The sequence below is a fragment of the Fukomys damarensis genome, unplaced genomic scaffold (genome assembly GCF_012274545.1).
Source record: "Fukomys damarensis isolate Sample0158 unplaced genomic scaffold, DMR_v1.0_HiC HiC_scaffold_38, whole genome shotgun sequence".
Taxonomy (NCBI): Eukaryota; Metazoa; Chordata; class Mammalia; order Rodentia; family Bathyergidae; genus Fukomys; species Fukomys damarensis.
In genome coordinates this window covers 37,942,602-37,957,313 of record NW_022900950.1, presented here as the reverse complement: position 1 = coordinate 37,957,313, position 14,712 = coordinate 37,942,602, and the positions used below count along the sequence as shown (strand labels likewise).

At 34.6% G+C, this 14,712-nt stretch overlaps 1 pseudogene; it reads right to left on the bottom strand.

Moving 5' to 3' along the window:
- Positions 1 to 743: 743 nt before the first annotated feature.
- Positions 744 to 944, bottom strand: LOC117284698 (annotated as a pseudogene).
- Positions 945 to 14,712: the final 13,768 nt, after the last annotated feature.

The following is a 14,712-nucleotide window of genomic DNA, read 5'->3' as shown; positions in this document are numbered from 1 at the left end:
TCTTCCACGGTGAAAGCACAGTATCTGGAAGAGAACAATAATGAAGTTTAAACATACAAAGGCAAAAGACTACTTGGTTGTTAGGATTTGAAGAAGTTGTATCTGTCTGAATAATAAGTCATGTGAGTAGTTGATTTTCTTTTTTTTAGGTTTACAAAATAAGTGGGGGGAGAGCTGACAAGAGAAAACATTTTTTAATGGAAAGACTAATACTGAATTTCCATTTTTGGCATTTCTATAAGCACAAACATTTTCTACTTCAAATCTTTAGTAAAATATATCATATACAAAATCCCCAGAAGAGTGATTTTTTTTGTGTGTCTGAGGGGGATAAGGAAAGACTTGATTTCTGTGTCCACATTCCTGTGAAGAAGAGAGAGGGGAGAGCTACAAGAAGCTAGGCAAGAGTGAGCTTCACACCAGGCAGAAGGAGAAGGTCAGAACCAGAAGTGACTAGGACAGTGCAGGCCCTAGTTACAGCTCCAGTAAACTCCCTAGATTTGGGTGGCAGTGTCATGAACACAAGGAAAAAGGAAAGCAGATTAACCTGTGGTACGTAGTGGTACCAATGCTTGAAATTGGTCACCCCTGGAAAACATAAATTCTACTTATATTCATATTCCCAGAACCCCTCTCTCTTATTTAATCTAAAATACCTTAAGTTTGCAAAAATTTAACACTGGGAAAAATGGCAGAAAGAATAAAGCTAAAATATACCAATTTCAAGAAGTCAAACTAATGAGAGAAATCATTCTGTGTCCTCTCTCTCTTACCCTCTCAAAGAAAAAGAACAATCATTGACGGCAAGTGGCAGTTGTAGCTAAGACCGGAGGGCTGGTTTCATATCAGAAGAGAACTCCCCACTTTTTTCACCATTCCCAGTACTCTACACAGAGAAATCTCATCAGTAACAAATGACAGAAATGATCCCTCAAAATAGTCTTCCAGAATCATTCTTGATAGCCTTCAATAAGTACACATTTACTAAGGTAGTGGTGCTAAGTGCTTTATAGAGCATTATGTGATTTAATATAAAAATTTTGTAAAGTAAATCATCTAATTTTGATTAAAATAACTTTTAAAAAGCTGCTTGGTGAAATTCGCCTGACGTCACAGACTTTTTTTTTTTTTTTTTTTTGGTACCAGGGATTGAACTAGGGACCTTGAGCTTGTGACGCAGGTGCTGGAACCACTGAGCTAATTCCTTGGCCCAAGGTCACAGAACTTTTAAATAGCCAAATCAGAATATGAACTCAGGCACTTTCTTTAATTGTTGAATTCAATTCACTAGAAGATAGGCTTATAAATCAATAGTTAAGCTAGGTTATTTCTATGTTCCTTTACTTCTTGCTTATTAAAGATCTACTTTTTTTTCTTCTACTACCTTCTACCAATCCTCCATATACTGTGTTCCCTTCCTATGTCTACCTGACCTTGAGAATTTATCAAGTGAAATAGTGATTCAGTGCATTTTATTTTATGTTCTATATTTGATATAGTGACTTGCAACTTGGTCCTTAAAATGCTAGGCACAAGCTGTTAAAATTGAGTTCTAGTAAAATTAAACCAGAGATCAAAGCTGAAAATAGCTTAAGTTTATTTGGATTTTGCCAGGAGAACATTAGCACTTTCTGACGTTTGAAAGATGATGCTTTATAATAGATTTACCAAAGTATTCTGTCTTATTTAAATTACAGTGATTCTAAAGAAAAAAAAAGTGAGTTATTCATTATCTCATAAATGATGGACTTGAATCATTCATGACTTAAAAATTTTTTTTCAGAACAAATGAAATATAGTTTAGATTCTATTAGAAAAATATGAAGCTTTATTTTTCAAGTCATTATTTAAATGGTAATACACAGCAAATTGCTAGGTATTTAGCATATGCAAATATTGCTTTCTATACCATAGTGGGAGTCATTTTGTTAAATTATTCTCTCATTTATGCTTGAATACTTGTATCATAACTACCAACAAAAATCAGCCTAAATTAAGTACTTTACTGTTTGAAAGTTTTTCATTCTTTGAAACATTGCAATAGAATTAAATAAGAAAAGACAATCTTCACTGACTACTCAAACAAATCAATTGCTTGTGTTTGTTTTGTGAAGAACAGAATTGGAATGAATTGACAAAATGCATAGGGTAAGCAAGACCTCTCTCTTCTGTTATATTCAAGAAGAGACATTCAAGGTGAATGCTTTGTCTCTCAATATTTAATTAAGGCTAACTATATTTAGATACAATTAAGAGGCATTCGTTATTATACTTAATGATCTTATGTTAACTCATATTAGTGATCTAATATATTCACAGCATTCTGGCTTGGGTATAGAGTACTGAAGCTTTAGACAAAGAACATAGTAAACATTGTTTGTGATGCTTTCTGTAACTGAAATTTTAGGACACAAAGGAGAAAGATTGACATGTGCTCGGAATCAAGAGAGGCTCAACTTTTCATTGAAAGCATAATATCTCCATGTCTGTAAAGTAGGCAGGCATTATGAGGAATACTTGCCTATTGACTCCTAGGTGAAGGGTTTGCAAACTGTGTCCTATAGAGCTCTGTATCATTTTTGTTTTTATTTTTTTATTATTTCTGGAAATAACCAAATAACTCATCATTGTACTAGAAGGAATTCTTTCAGAATGTTTGGGTTCACTGTGGGGATTGAGGATGATAATAAGAGGGGCTGAGCAAAGAGACCTGTGGCCTTCATTAGTTTCCATCAGAGAAAATCTATTTTACTTGATTTTGATAGTATTCCTCTAATTATTTCATTAAAAAAAGAGTTTTGCTGTGTTTCTGTTGTGTGATTTTTAAAAAATCCTTCAAGTCTTAGCTTTAATAACACTTCTTCATATATCTAAATGATCTTCTGACCTTCCATTCAGCCCAGATATCCTTAATCTAATCTTTTTAGCAAGATTATTTTTGGCTGTTTATTTGCATCCTTTTGACTTATCTGGTTCTTGCATAGACATGTAAACTCTGCTATAGCAGGTACACTATCTTCTTTAATCTTGCCTGTATCTTCTGAACTCTCCGTTTTACCTGATACAATGGAAGTGCTGAAAAAATGTGCCATGAAGTATTGAATGGAAAACACTGCTTAAGCAAGTAGGGGGAAGTAGTCATTGTTTGTGTTCATCTTATCATTTGAGCACACTTGATTATAATGCCAGGACCACAAAGGCAATTTCTTCATCACCCAGTGAACTACTGGTCCAGAGGAAGCATTTTGGGGTTGTAAAGAGAAAATGAAGTCTAAGATTAGGTTCATTATTTGCTGCATTCAAACATTGCTCTTCAGTTTACATGTCTACTTTCCATAGAAGAGTAGGAGCTGTGGACTATCATGCCACCTGAAATTCATAATTATAAAGATAGTAAAACTAATATGTTTTATTCAGATTATCTATATAGTTTAGGGTGAAATTATTATGAAACATTATGGAATAAGGATAAGTGCTAGAGCTTGGGAAATAATATACATTGCAAACTGATAAAATTGGCTGCCTTACTGGAGGAGAAGCAATTTATGGCTTTACATCTACCACAGGTAAAGGTGAAATAAAGGAGCAACAGCCTTTACTGACATTTCCTATATGAGCAACAGAAATCTCACTTTAGAAAAAATATGCCCAATGGTTTCTAGTTGTCCATATTCTGCATGGAAACTGATGATCTTTATCTTAGAGGCATTGATTGTGTCCTTGAAGCAGGGGCTAGTAGACTTTATACACTAAAGTCTACTTATAATTTAAATGTAGACACTAAAGAAAAAGAATTTTTTTTTTTTTTTTTTTTTTTTTTTTTTTTGAACTCAGGTCCTTGTGCTTGCAAGGCAGGCCACCGAACCGCTGAGCTAAATCCCCGGCCCCTAAAGAAATATTTTTGACAGACTCTTTTGAAGTATCTTTTATTTAATAAAAATGTTTTTCTTATAAAAATATGATTACTGAAGGACCCAAGGACCCCGCAGGAGGTCTCTCCAGCTGCCTGCCTGGGAGTACCCAGCAGGTGTGTGACCTCCCGGACTGTGCACCACCAGATCCAGTAAGGAAGGTAGCTGCACAGGCGCCCTTGAAACACCCCCATGACCTGTCCCCCCCACCATTCTCAAGCCTCCTGATTGGGCCAGTCCTTGGACCAACTCTGCAGAGGCATAGGTTCGCATGAAGGGTAGTTTTCTGGGCTCCCAACTTTGAACATCTTTTAAAAAAGGGCAGGGGAAACCTGTAATAGAACAGAGAGGAGTTCAACCCTGCGGGTTGGGAAACTTAAGTTAGGCCTTGTGGACTGAGGTCAGTCTCAGTCATGGGGACCTGCCATTGGCTAGCCGAAACCAGAGGATTCCGTTCTGCATATGGCTGTACATGTGGTATAATATGACAACAGAGACACAGTCTGAAAGAGGCCCTTCAAATTCTTTTTTTTTCTTTTTCTTTTCCTCATTCCACCCCAAAATTTCTTTCTTTTTTCTATCTCCTCTCATCAACTCAGTCTCTTGCTCCACCATATTATTCCTCATTTCCCTTTTTATTCCTGCTCCTGCCCTAACTCAGATTTCATCTTTTATTATTTTTCCTGTTTTTGGGGGGGTTGTTTTGTTTTGTTTTTTCTTTCTGTTCTTTTCTCCAGTCATTTTATCTCACTCATGGCTTCATAGCTTCAAGGGAAGGCAAGCACCTGTTACTGTTAAGGGGATATATTCTTGTCCTCATTCCTGCACTCTGTCTATCCCCTCTGAAGTTAATAGCTTCATAAAGATAGTAAGGTAATTCTACATCCTCTGGTTTCACTTCAAACCTGCTCCAGTTATTTCACTTATCTACTCCTCTCGTCCTAACTCAGTCTAACCCCCCATCCTAAATGGTAAAGATGCTATATTGAAAAGCATATTCACTGCAAACATATTTTGGGCTGCTTCTTGATATTAATTTAATTCACATGGTTTAAAGGTGATAGATTAATGACTACCACAAGTGGTCAGTTTACAAGCTGTGCTGGATCCTATTGGGCTACTGAATGTATCAATTGGGATAAAGGATTGTGATTGATTTAATGAGTTGTTTTCTCTGATATTATGAAAATGAGGATGTCTATGAGTCATTAGATACTCAAAAGCTAAAACACAACTATATCAGGAAGATTTAAGTAATACCCAGAAATTAAAGAAGGAGAATCCAACAGCAAAAATAAAAATGAGAAAACACTTAAGCAAGACACAAAGACAGATTTCCAGTTCACCAATGGCAAACAGTAGGACAAATGAGGATGAAAAGTATGATAGTGAGCCAGCAGGGCAACCTGGACCCATAGCACAGGAGGTAACAAAACAGATCAATCAGGTTCTAGAAAAATTCAAATCAGAAATAATTTACCAGTTAACCATAGAGATGATGAGCAAAATGGAAGTCATGATTCGAGACTCTAGAACAGAAACTGACAAAAAAATAGATGAGCTCAAGACTACGATAGAAGCCATGAACACTCAGCATAAGAAAGAAATGGATACAATGAATGACCAACAGAGGAAAGAAATGGAATCCATAAAACAGATTCAAACAGATATCCAGGAGATTAAAAACTCTATTGAAAGTGTATGCAACAGAATAAAAGATTGTGAAGATAGAATTTCAGATATAGAAGAAAGAATCACAGGCAACGACCGTGAAAAAAGAGGTCTCTCAAAAACAGTAAGGGATCATGAGAAATCAATCCAACAACTTCTAGATGATGCAAAGAAAAATGACATAAGACTGAGAGGAATTCATGAAAAAGCAGGAGAAAACACAAATGACCTAAAAAAGCTCTTCACAGAATTAATGACAGAAAGCTTCCCAAATAGAAAGTAAGAATTAGACATAAAGATAAGTGAGGCATATAGGACTCCAACTAGCCATGATCAAAAAAATCTACACCTAGACATATAATAATCAAGATCCCAGAAATCCAACAGAAAAACAAAATACTACAAGCAGTAAGAGAAAAGAAACAAATCACATGCAAAGGAAAGCCCATTACAATCACAGCAGACTTTTCAACACAAACCCTTAGGTCAAAGAGAGCCTGGAGTGAGGTATTCCAAGTCCTAAAAGGAAAGAACCTCCAACCTAGACTGATGTATCCTGAAAAACTCTCTTTCAAAATAGATGGGAAAATAAGATACTTCCATGACAAAGAACATCTGAGAATTTCATGAACACCAAACCAGCACTGCAAGGAATTCTAAACAATATCCTAGAAAAGGACAATGAAGGTCACAATACCATGAGGCCCAACAGACCAAATCAAATAGGCAAGGCAAGAAACTAAAAGGAGATAGGAGAAAAAGTAAAAAGAGTCAACAAAAGGACAACAACATGACAATGATAAGTAGAATATATCAGTTATAACCATCAATGTCAATGGCCTCAATTCACCAATCAAGAGAAATAGATTGGCAGAATGGATTAAGAAGCAAAACCCAACAATATGTTGTATACAAGAAACACACATAGTTCAAAAGGAAGCCCATAGACTGAAAGTGAAAGGATGGAGAACAATTCTCCATGCATCAAGAGCCCAGAAAAAAGCAGGGGTAGCAATCTTATTCTCAGATAAAGTAAATTTCAAACCAAAACTCATTAAGAGAGACAAAGAAGGACACTACATCCTTGTAAAGGGAGCAATCAAGAGGAAAAGTTAACAATCATAAACATATATACACCAAATATAAATGCCCCCAACTATATAAAACAAATATTAAGTAACATGAAAAACCAAATAAGCGCTAATACAATTTTAGTGGGGGATTTAAATACCCCACTATCACAAATTGACAGATCTACTAGGCAGAAAATCAACAATGAAATAATAGAACTGAACCAAGCTTTGGAACACATGGATTTAATAGATGTTTACAGAGTAGTCCACCCCAAAAAATCAGAATATGCATTCTTTTTGGCTGCACATGGATAATTTTCCAAGACAGACCACATATTGGCTCACAGAACAGGTCTGAATAAATGCAAAAGAATTGAAGTCATCCCCTGTATATTATCAGATCATAGTGCAATCAAGCTAGAGATCAATAGCACAAGAACTGTAGGAACTTCAGAAGCACATGGAAACTGAACAACAGTCTCCTGAACAATCAATGGAATACAGAGGAAATTAAAGAAGAAATTAGACAGTTTTTACAATTAAATGAAAATGCCAATACAACATACAGGAATCTGTGGGTTACAATGAAAGCAGTTCTATGAGGAAAATTCATAACATTGAATGCCCACACTAGGAAACAGAGTGCAATTTATTTAATTGCAATCAATGCAATTAAAACTAAGAAAATGATACAAAAAAATAAATGAAACAAAGAGCTGGTTTTTTTGAAAGAATAAATAAAATCAACAAATCCTTATCTAATCTTATCAAAAAAAGAAAAGAAAAGGCTCAGATCATGCAATCAGGAATGAAAACGGTGAAGTCACAACAGATCCAAAAGAAATCCAGAAGATCATGAATAGCTACTGTGAGAACCTGTACTCCAATAAAATGGAAAACACAGAAGAAATGGACAGATTTTTAGATACTTACGAATTACCAAAGTTGAACAAAGAAAATAAAAAAAATTTAAACACCCCAATTACAGTCAGTGAAATTGAAAATGTAATTAAAAATTTACCAACAAAGAAAAGCCCAGGTCCTGATGGATTCATTGCTGAATTTTACAAGACATTTAGAGAAGAACTACTGCCATTACTCTTCAAACTTTTCAATGAAATTGAAAGGGAAGCTATACTTCCAAATTCATTCCTGGAAACAAGTATCACTTTGATTCCCAAACCAGGGAAAGATGCAACTAAAAAGGAGAACTACAGACCAATCTCCTTAATGAATATAGATGCAAAAATCCTTAATAAGATATTAGCAAACAAAATACAGAGGATTATCAAGAAGATCACCCATCCTGACCAAATTGGATTTATTCCAGATATGCAAGGTTGGTTCAACATACAAAAGTCAATAAATGTAATACATTATATTAACAAAGTCAAGGACAAAAACCATATGATCCTCTCAATAGATGCAGAAAAAGCATTTGATAAAATTCAACACCCATTCATGACAAAAACCCTGCAAAAAATTGGAATAGATGGTCTATACCTCAACTTAATAAAGGCTATCTATGAAAAACCAACAGCCAACATCATATTAAATGGCCAAAAACTGAAAACCTTCATGTTAAAATCAGGATCAAGACAAGGATGCCGATTATCACCACTCCTCTTCAATATAGTTCTGGAAACATTAGCCACAGCAATTAGACAAGAGAATAAAATTAAAGCAATAAAGTTAGGAAAGGAAGAAGTTAAACAGTCATTATTTGCTGATTATATGACACTCTACATTGAAGACCCAAAAAACTTCACCAAAAGACTTCTAGACTTAATTGACAGATTCAATAGAGTATTTGGATACAAGGTGAACACCCAAAAATCAATAGCCTTCTTATACACAAATAACAGACTCACTGAGAGAGAAATAAGGGAAAAAATTCCTTTTACAATAGCATCCAAAAATTATGAAGTATCTAGGAATCAATCTAACAAAAGAAGCAAAAGATCTCTACACTGAAAACTACAGCACTCTGAAAAAAGAAATTGAAGAGGATATAAAAAAAATGGAAAGATAGCCCCTGCTCCTGGGTAGGAAGAATCAACATAGTGAAAATGGCCATACTACCAAAACTTCTATATGCATTCAATGCAATCTACACCAAAACTTCTATATGCATTCAATGCAATGCCAATTGAAATTTCAACACTATATTTCACAGAACTAGAAAAAAGAATCCAAAAATTCATTAGGAAACAGAAGAGATCTAGAATAGCAAAAGCCATCCTAGGCAACGGACACTTGGCACCGTGTATAACAATTCCCAATTTGAAACTATACTACAAAGCCACTGTGATAAAAACAGCATGGTACTGGCAAAGAAACAGGCCTGAGGGTCAGTGGAACAGACTGGAAGACACAAAAACAAACCTAGCTGTACTCAGCTACCTCATCTTTGACAAAGGACCTGACCATCCCCACTGGAGGAAGATAGTCTCTTTAATAAATGGTGTTGGAGAAACTGGATGTCAACATGCGACAGATTAAAACTAGACCCTTATCTTTCACCATGCACTAAATTAAAATCCGAGTGGATTAAATATCTAAATATTAAAACAGAAACATTAAACTTGTTGGAAGGTAAGTTAGGCAGAACTCTAGAAGACATTGGAATAGGAAAAGACTTTATGAACAAATCCTCTGTAGCACAGGAACTAGCAGATAGAATCAACAACTGGGATCTCATCTTATTGAAAAGCTTCTGTACTTCAAAAGAAACCATCAGCAGAACTAAGAGAAAATCTACAATGTGGGAAAAAATTTTTACCAGCTGTTCCTCAGACAAAGGACTATTACCAAGAATATATAAAGAACTCAAAGCCATCAGCACCCCCCAAATATAAAGACCCAATTCAAAAATGGGCATCTGAAATGAATAGACATTTCTCAGACAAAGAAGTAAAAGCAGCAAGAAAATATATGAAAAAATGTTCCACATCACTGGTGATTCGAGAGATGCAGATGAAAACAACACTGAGATTCCACCTCACCCCACAAAGAATGGCTGCTATGAAGAAATCGCACAATAATAAATGTTGGCAGTGTTGTGGGGAGAAAGGAACCCTTCTCCATTGTTGGTGGGAATCCAGACTGGTACAACCACTATGGAAATCAATATGGAGATACCTCAAAGAGCTTGGACTGGAGGTTCCATTTGACCCAGCCATCCCTCTGCTGGGTTTCTTTCCAAAAGAAATAAAAGAATCATATCACAGAGAAGTATGTGCACACCATCTTTATACCGGCACATTTTGTAATAGCTAAAACTTGGAAACAGCCCATTTGCCCATCAGTTGGAAACTGGATAAAGAAGATGTGGTTTTTCTATAAAATGGAATATTATTCAGCCATAAAGAATGAGAAAATAGATTCATTCATAGGAAAATGGATACATATTAAAGATATACTCCTAAGTGAAATAAATAAGGCACACATGTGTAAATACCAAATAATTTCTCTGGTATGAATAATCTTCAATAATACAGAAGATCCTAATAAGATTACTAACATTTCAAAAGGGGAAGAAAGGAGCTAAAGATGTAGGGAAGGTGGGATGGGTAGGGGAAGGGTAATAAGGGAAAAGAAAAAAATGTGAGATAATGAAAAGATGGAAATAAAGTGTTTGTAGATGGGGAGGAGACGAGGGGCTGAAGGGAGGGCAGGGGTAAGGGGAAAAAATGAGAATCAAGACTTGTCATATAGAGGTACAAGAACCCAACAATGAATGTAACTGTAACTGTACTGTATCCCTAAAATGTACCAATAAACTCAATTAAAGCTGAAAAAAATATTACTGCTTTTTGTACAGAAATTGTAAATGCATTGTCATATCTTTTTCAACTCACTTTGTATTTATAATTCTTTTTGTAGCTCTTTGAGCATTTTCAACTAATTTCTAAAAAAAAATCTATGAATCAGCAAAGCTAAGTGGAAACTGACCTTGAAGTGTGATTAATTTACAAATTAAATATAAAGGATTTTAGGAAGAACCAAAATTAACAAACAGAACAAAATAGTGCATGTTAAAAACCTTATCAATGAACAAAAGCTATGCATAATTGATAATACATATTCTTAATTATTTTTAACTGAATTGTGCCTAACCTCAGAATTTACATATCATAATATAAGCAATTTGACTGCGTATAAAGATGTGGCTCACTATACCTTGTCTAAAGTATTAACAGAAAGGCAAACAAAAGTTTGTGACGTACCCCGAAATATGTGGCTACTAGAGCACCAAACTACAGGCACTGAAATCTAAGACTCAGGCTTCAATATGTTAAAACAATCAAACCACCACCATCAAATTAACTAAAAAGGTCAAATATTAAACACAGGGACACATTAAACTATGGAATGTGGCATAGCGTGCTAAATAAGATCTGTATATGGAAAAATAGAAAATACATCTAGTAATGTAAGTGGCTTGTAAAATGCCCTACAGGAAATATTTATTATGCAATTTGCTTGCTTCAGTGGGTTGCAATTTTCAAGATAAATGATGTTATCTTTATACAAAAGAAAAGGACATATGAAATGAAACACAAGAACACTAAAAATGTTAACAAAACAGTTAATTCGGTACAAACTGTGTAAACCTAAATTCATCATTTCAGAAAGTCAAAGAATAAAATCATGGACAAAAGGATGAAGTTAGGAGAGTGTTTACTGAAATAATAAGAAAAATAGCTCTTTATTTCACTTGCATATGGCCACAATGTGTATCCATTTAGCTATAAATGTCTCTACTATCTCATTCTTTATAACTGAGTAGTGCTCTATTTTATAAAAATACGAAAAACACACATCTTCTTTATCCAGTCACCAGTTGATGGGCATTTGGGCTGTTTCCAAGATTTATCTATTACAAACTGTGCTGCTATAAACATGGGTGTGCATATATTGCTGTAGTATGATGCTTTTAATTCTTTTGGGAAGATACCCAGGAAAGGAATAGCTGGGTCAAATGGGACCTCTAATCCTAGTTTTCGTAGGGGAAAGGAAAGAAGGGAAAGAAAAAAAAAAGAAAAGAAGAAAACACAGAAAGTATTTGTAAATAAGGAGGAGTGGAGGGGTGGAAGGGAGGACAGGAGAATGGGGGGGCAAGATATATCTTATAAAGGATTTTAGGAAGAACCAAAATTAACAAACAGAACAAAATAGTGCATGTTAAAAACCTTATCAATGAACAAAAGCTATGCATAATTGATAATACATATTCTTAATTATTTTTAACTGAATTGTGCCTAACCTCAGAATTTACATATCATAATATAAGCAATTTGACTGCGTATAAAGATGTGGCTCACTATACCTTGTCTAAAGTATTAACAGAAAGGCAAACAAAAGTTTGTGACGTACCCCGAAATATGTGGCTACTAGAGCACCAAACTACAGGCACTGAAATCTAAGACTCAGGCTTCAATATGTTAAAACAATCAAACCACCACCATCAAATTAACTAAAAAGGTCAAATATTAAACACAGGGACACATTAAACTATGGAATGTGGCATAGCGTGCTAAATAAGATCTGTATATGGAAAAATAGAAAATACATCTAGTAATGTAAGTGGCTTGTAAAATGCCCTACAGGAAATATTTATTATGCAATTTGCTTGCTTCAGTGGGTTGCAATTTTCAAGATAAATGATGTTATCTTTATACAAAAGAAAAGGACATATGAAATGAAACACAAGAACACTAAAAATGTTAACAAAACAGTTAATTCGGTACAAACTGTGTAAACCTAAATTCATCATTTCAGAAAGTCAAAGAATAAAATCATGGACAAAAGGATGAAGTTAGGAGAGTGTTTACTGAAATAATAAGAAAAATAGCTCTTTATTTCACTTGCATATGGCCACAATGTGTATCCATTTAGCTATAAATGTCTCTACTATCTCATTCTTTATAACTGAGTAGTGCTCTATTTTATAAAAATACGAAAAACACACATCTTCTTTATCCAGTCACCAGTTGATGGGCATTTGGGCTGTTTCCAAGATTTATCTATTACAAACTGTGCTGCTATAAACATGGGTGTGCATATATTGCTGTAGTATGATGCTTTTAATTCTTTTGGGAAGATACCCAGGAAAGGAATAGCTGGGTCAAATGGGACCTCTAATCCTAGTTTTCGTAGGGGAAAGGAAAGAAGGGAAAGAAAAAAAAAAGAAAAGAAGAAAACACAGAAAGTATTTGTAAATAAGGAGGAGTGGAGGGGTGGAAGGGAGGACAGGAGAATGGGGGGGCAAGATATATCATATAAAGGTACAAATTCCCAATGATGAATGTCATTATATTGTATACCTAAAATGTACCAATAAACTTAATGAGTTTAAAAAAATAGCTCTTGAGTTTGGATTTCCAGGAAGGAGTTCTGAAGGTGGAAATTCCACCTTGCTTTTTTTTTCTTTTTTTTTTTTTTTGACCTGGTCTTATATGGATAAGCAGTGTGGAGGGTTTTGTAGTGTGATTTTTTAAGTCAGTTATTCAGCTGGTCAAGTTCAAAAGAAATGGAATTAAAGGAAATTGTTTATTTTGCATTTTAATGCCCCTAGCAGACCAGCCCAGGATAGGGAGAAGATGTCTATTTTAGCAAATTCAGCCTAAGTATCTTTCCTGGGAGAAAAGGTTCTTTTCTGCTCATTTTTATCCTAAATTTTATCCATTTTTCTGTGTTTATTTTTATATTCCTAAGCTTAATGAACTACATGGCTTAAATTAACGCTTAACTCAGTGTGTGTACTATTTTCTTTTTATCTTAGACTGCCCTTTACTGACTGCCTGCTTCTAAACTGACCATTACACTCCATCGGATTAAGATTACAAAATCCAGTTTGATTCATTGTGTGAGAGCTTGATAATTGTCCAGCATCTCAAATCTGAAGCACGTTCTCACAATTTTATTGAATTTCCAGGATCTCTTGTTCTCAAAGTCTTTCTACCTCCCATCTGTATGGTAGTCACTCCCTTGTCCAGTTTTGCTTTCTGTGGTTTCAGTAATCCACAGCAAACCATAAATCAAACTATTATATAGAAAATTCCAGAAATGAAAAATTTATGTTTTAAATTGCATGCAGTTCTGAATACCCATCCTGATCTCTTTCATCTGGAATGTTAATCACCCTTTTGTTCAGCATAGCTGCATGACATATGCAAACCACTTTGTAGCCTTTTCTGTTGCCAGATTGATTGTCATGGTATCACTATGTTTTTGTTCAAGTAACCACTGTATTGCTTAAAAGGGTTCTAAAGTATAAAAGAAATAGTGCTGGTCACTCAGATGTGCCAGTACTTCCAACACGTGAAAAGATGAAAGCGTTTGAATAAAGAAAATAAAATTGTTTACAAAGGTAGCTAAAAATCTGTAAGAATAGATCTATCCATAAAAATATGAAGAAAAGACAGGAAATTTGTAGTTTTTCTATCACTGTTCATACTGATTATATATTTGTGTATTATTACTACATTTTAAAATGAAATTAAGGGGCCGGGGATTTAGCTCAGTGGTTCGGTGGCCTGCCTTGCAAGCATAAGGACCTGAGTTCAATCCCCCGTGCCAAAAATAAATAAATAAATTAATTAATTAATTAATTAATTAAAAATGAAGTTAAATACTTCTATTACATCTTGTCCTCCCTGTCAAAATCATAATCAAGAATATTTTTATAGTACCTCTCATGTAGAGGCAAATTAGGCAAGAACATCAAATATGGTCAGCATATTAAATATTTCTATTAATAAATGCGCTGTTGCTTTCCATTTATTCATTTATTTGTTTATTTATTTAGTGATTGATACTGGGGATCTTGCAAGGCAGACTGTGGAACCACTGAGCTAAATCCCTGGCCCTTCTTTGTTTTTTTTGTTTTTTTTTACTTTCTTAATGTCTGGTAAAGTTATATACTTTACCTTGCATGTTGTATATACTCATTGTTTATTCTTGCATATTTTGTGTGTTGCTATTGTTTAGGGACTTTTTTCTCAATGATGTTTTTTAACAGGTTGCTTATGACAAAAAATCTATTAAATAAC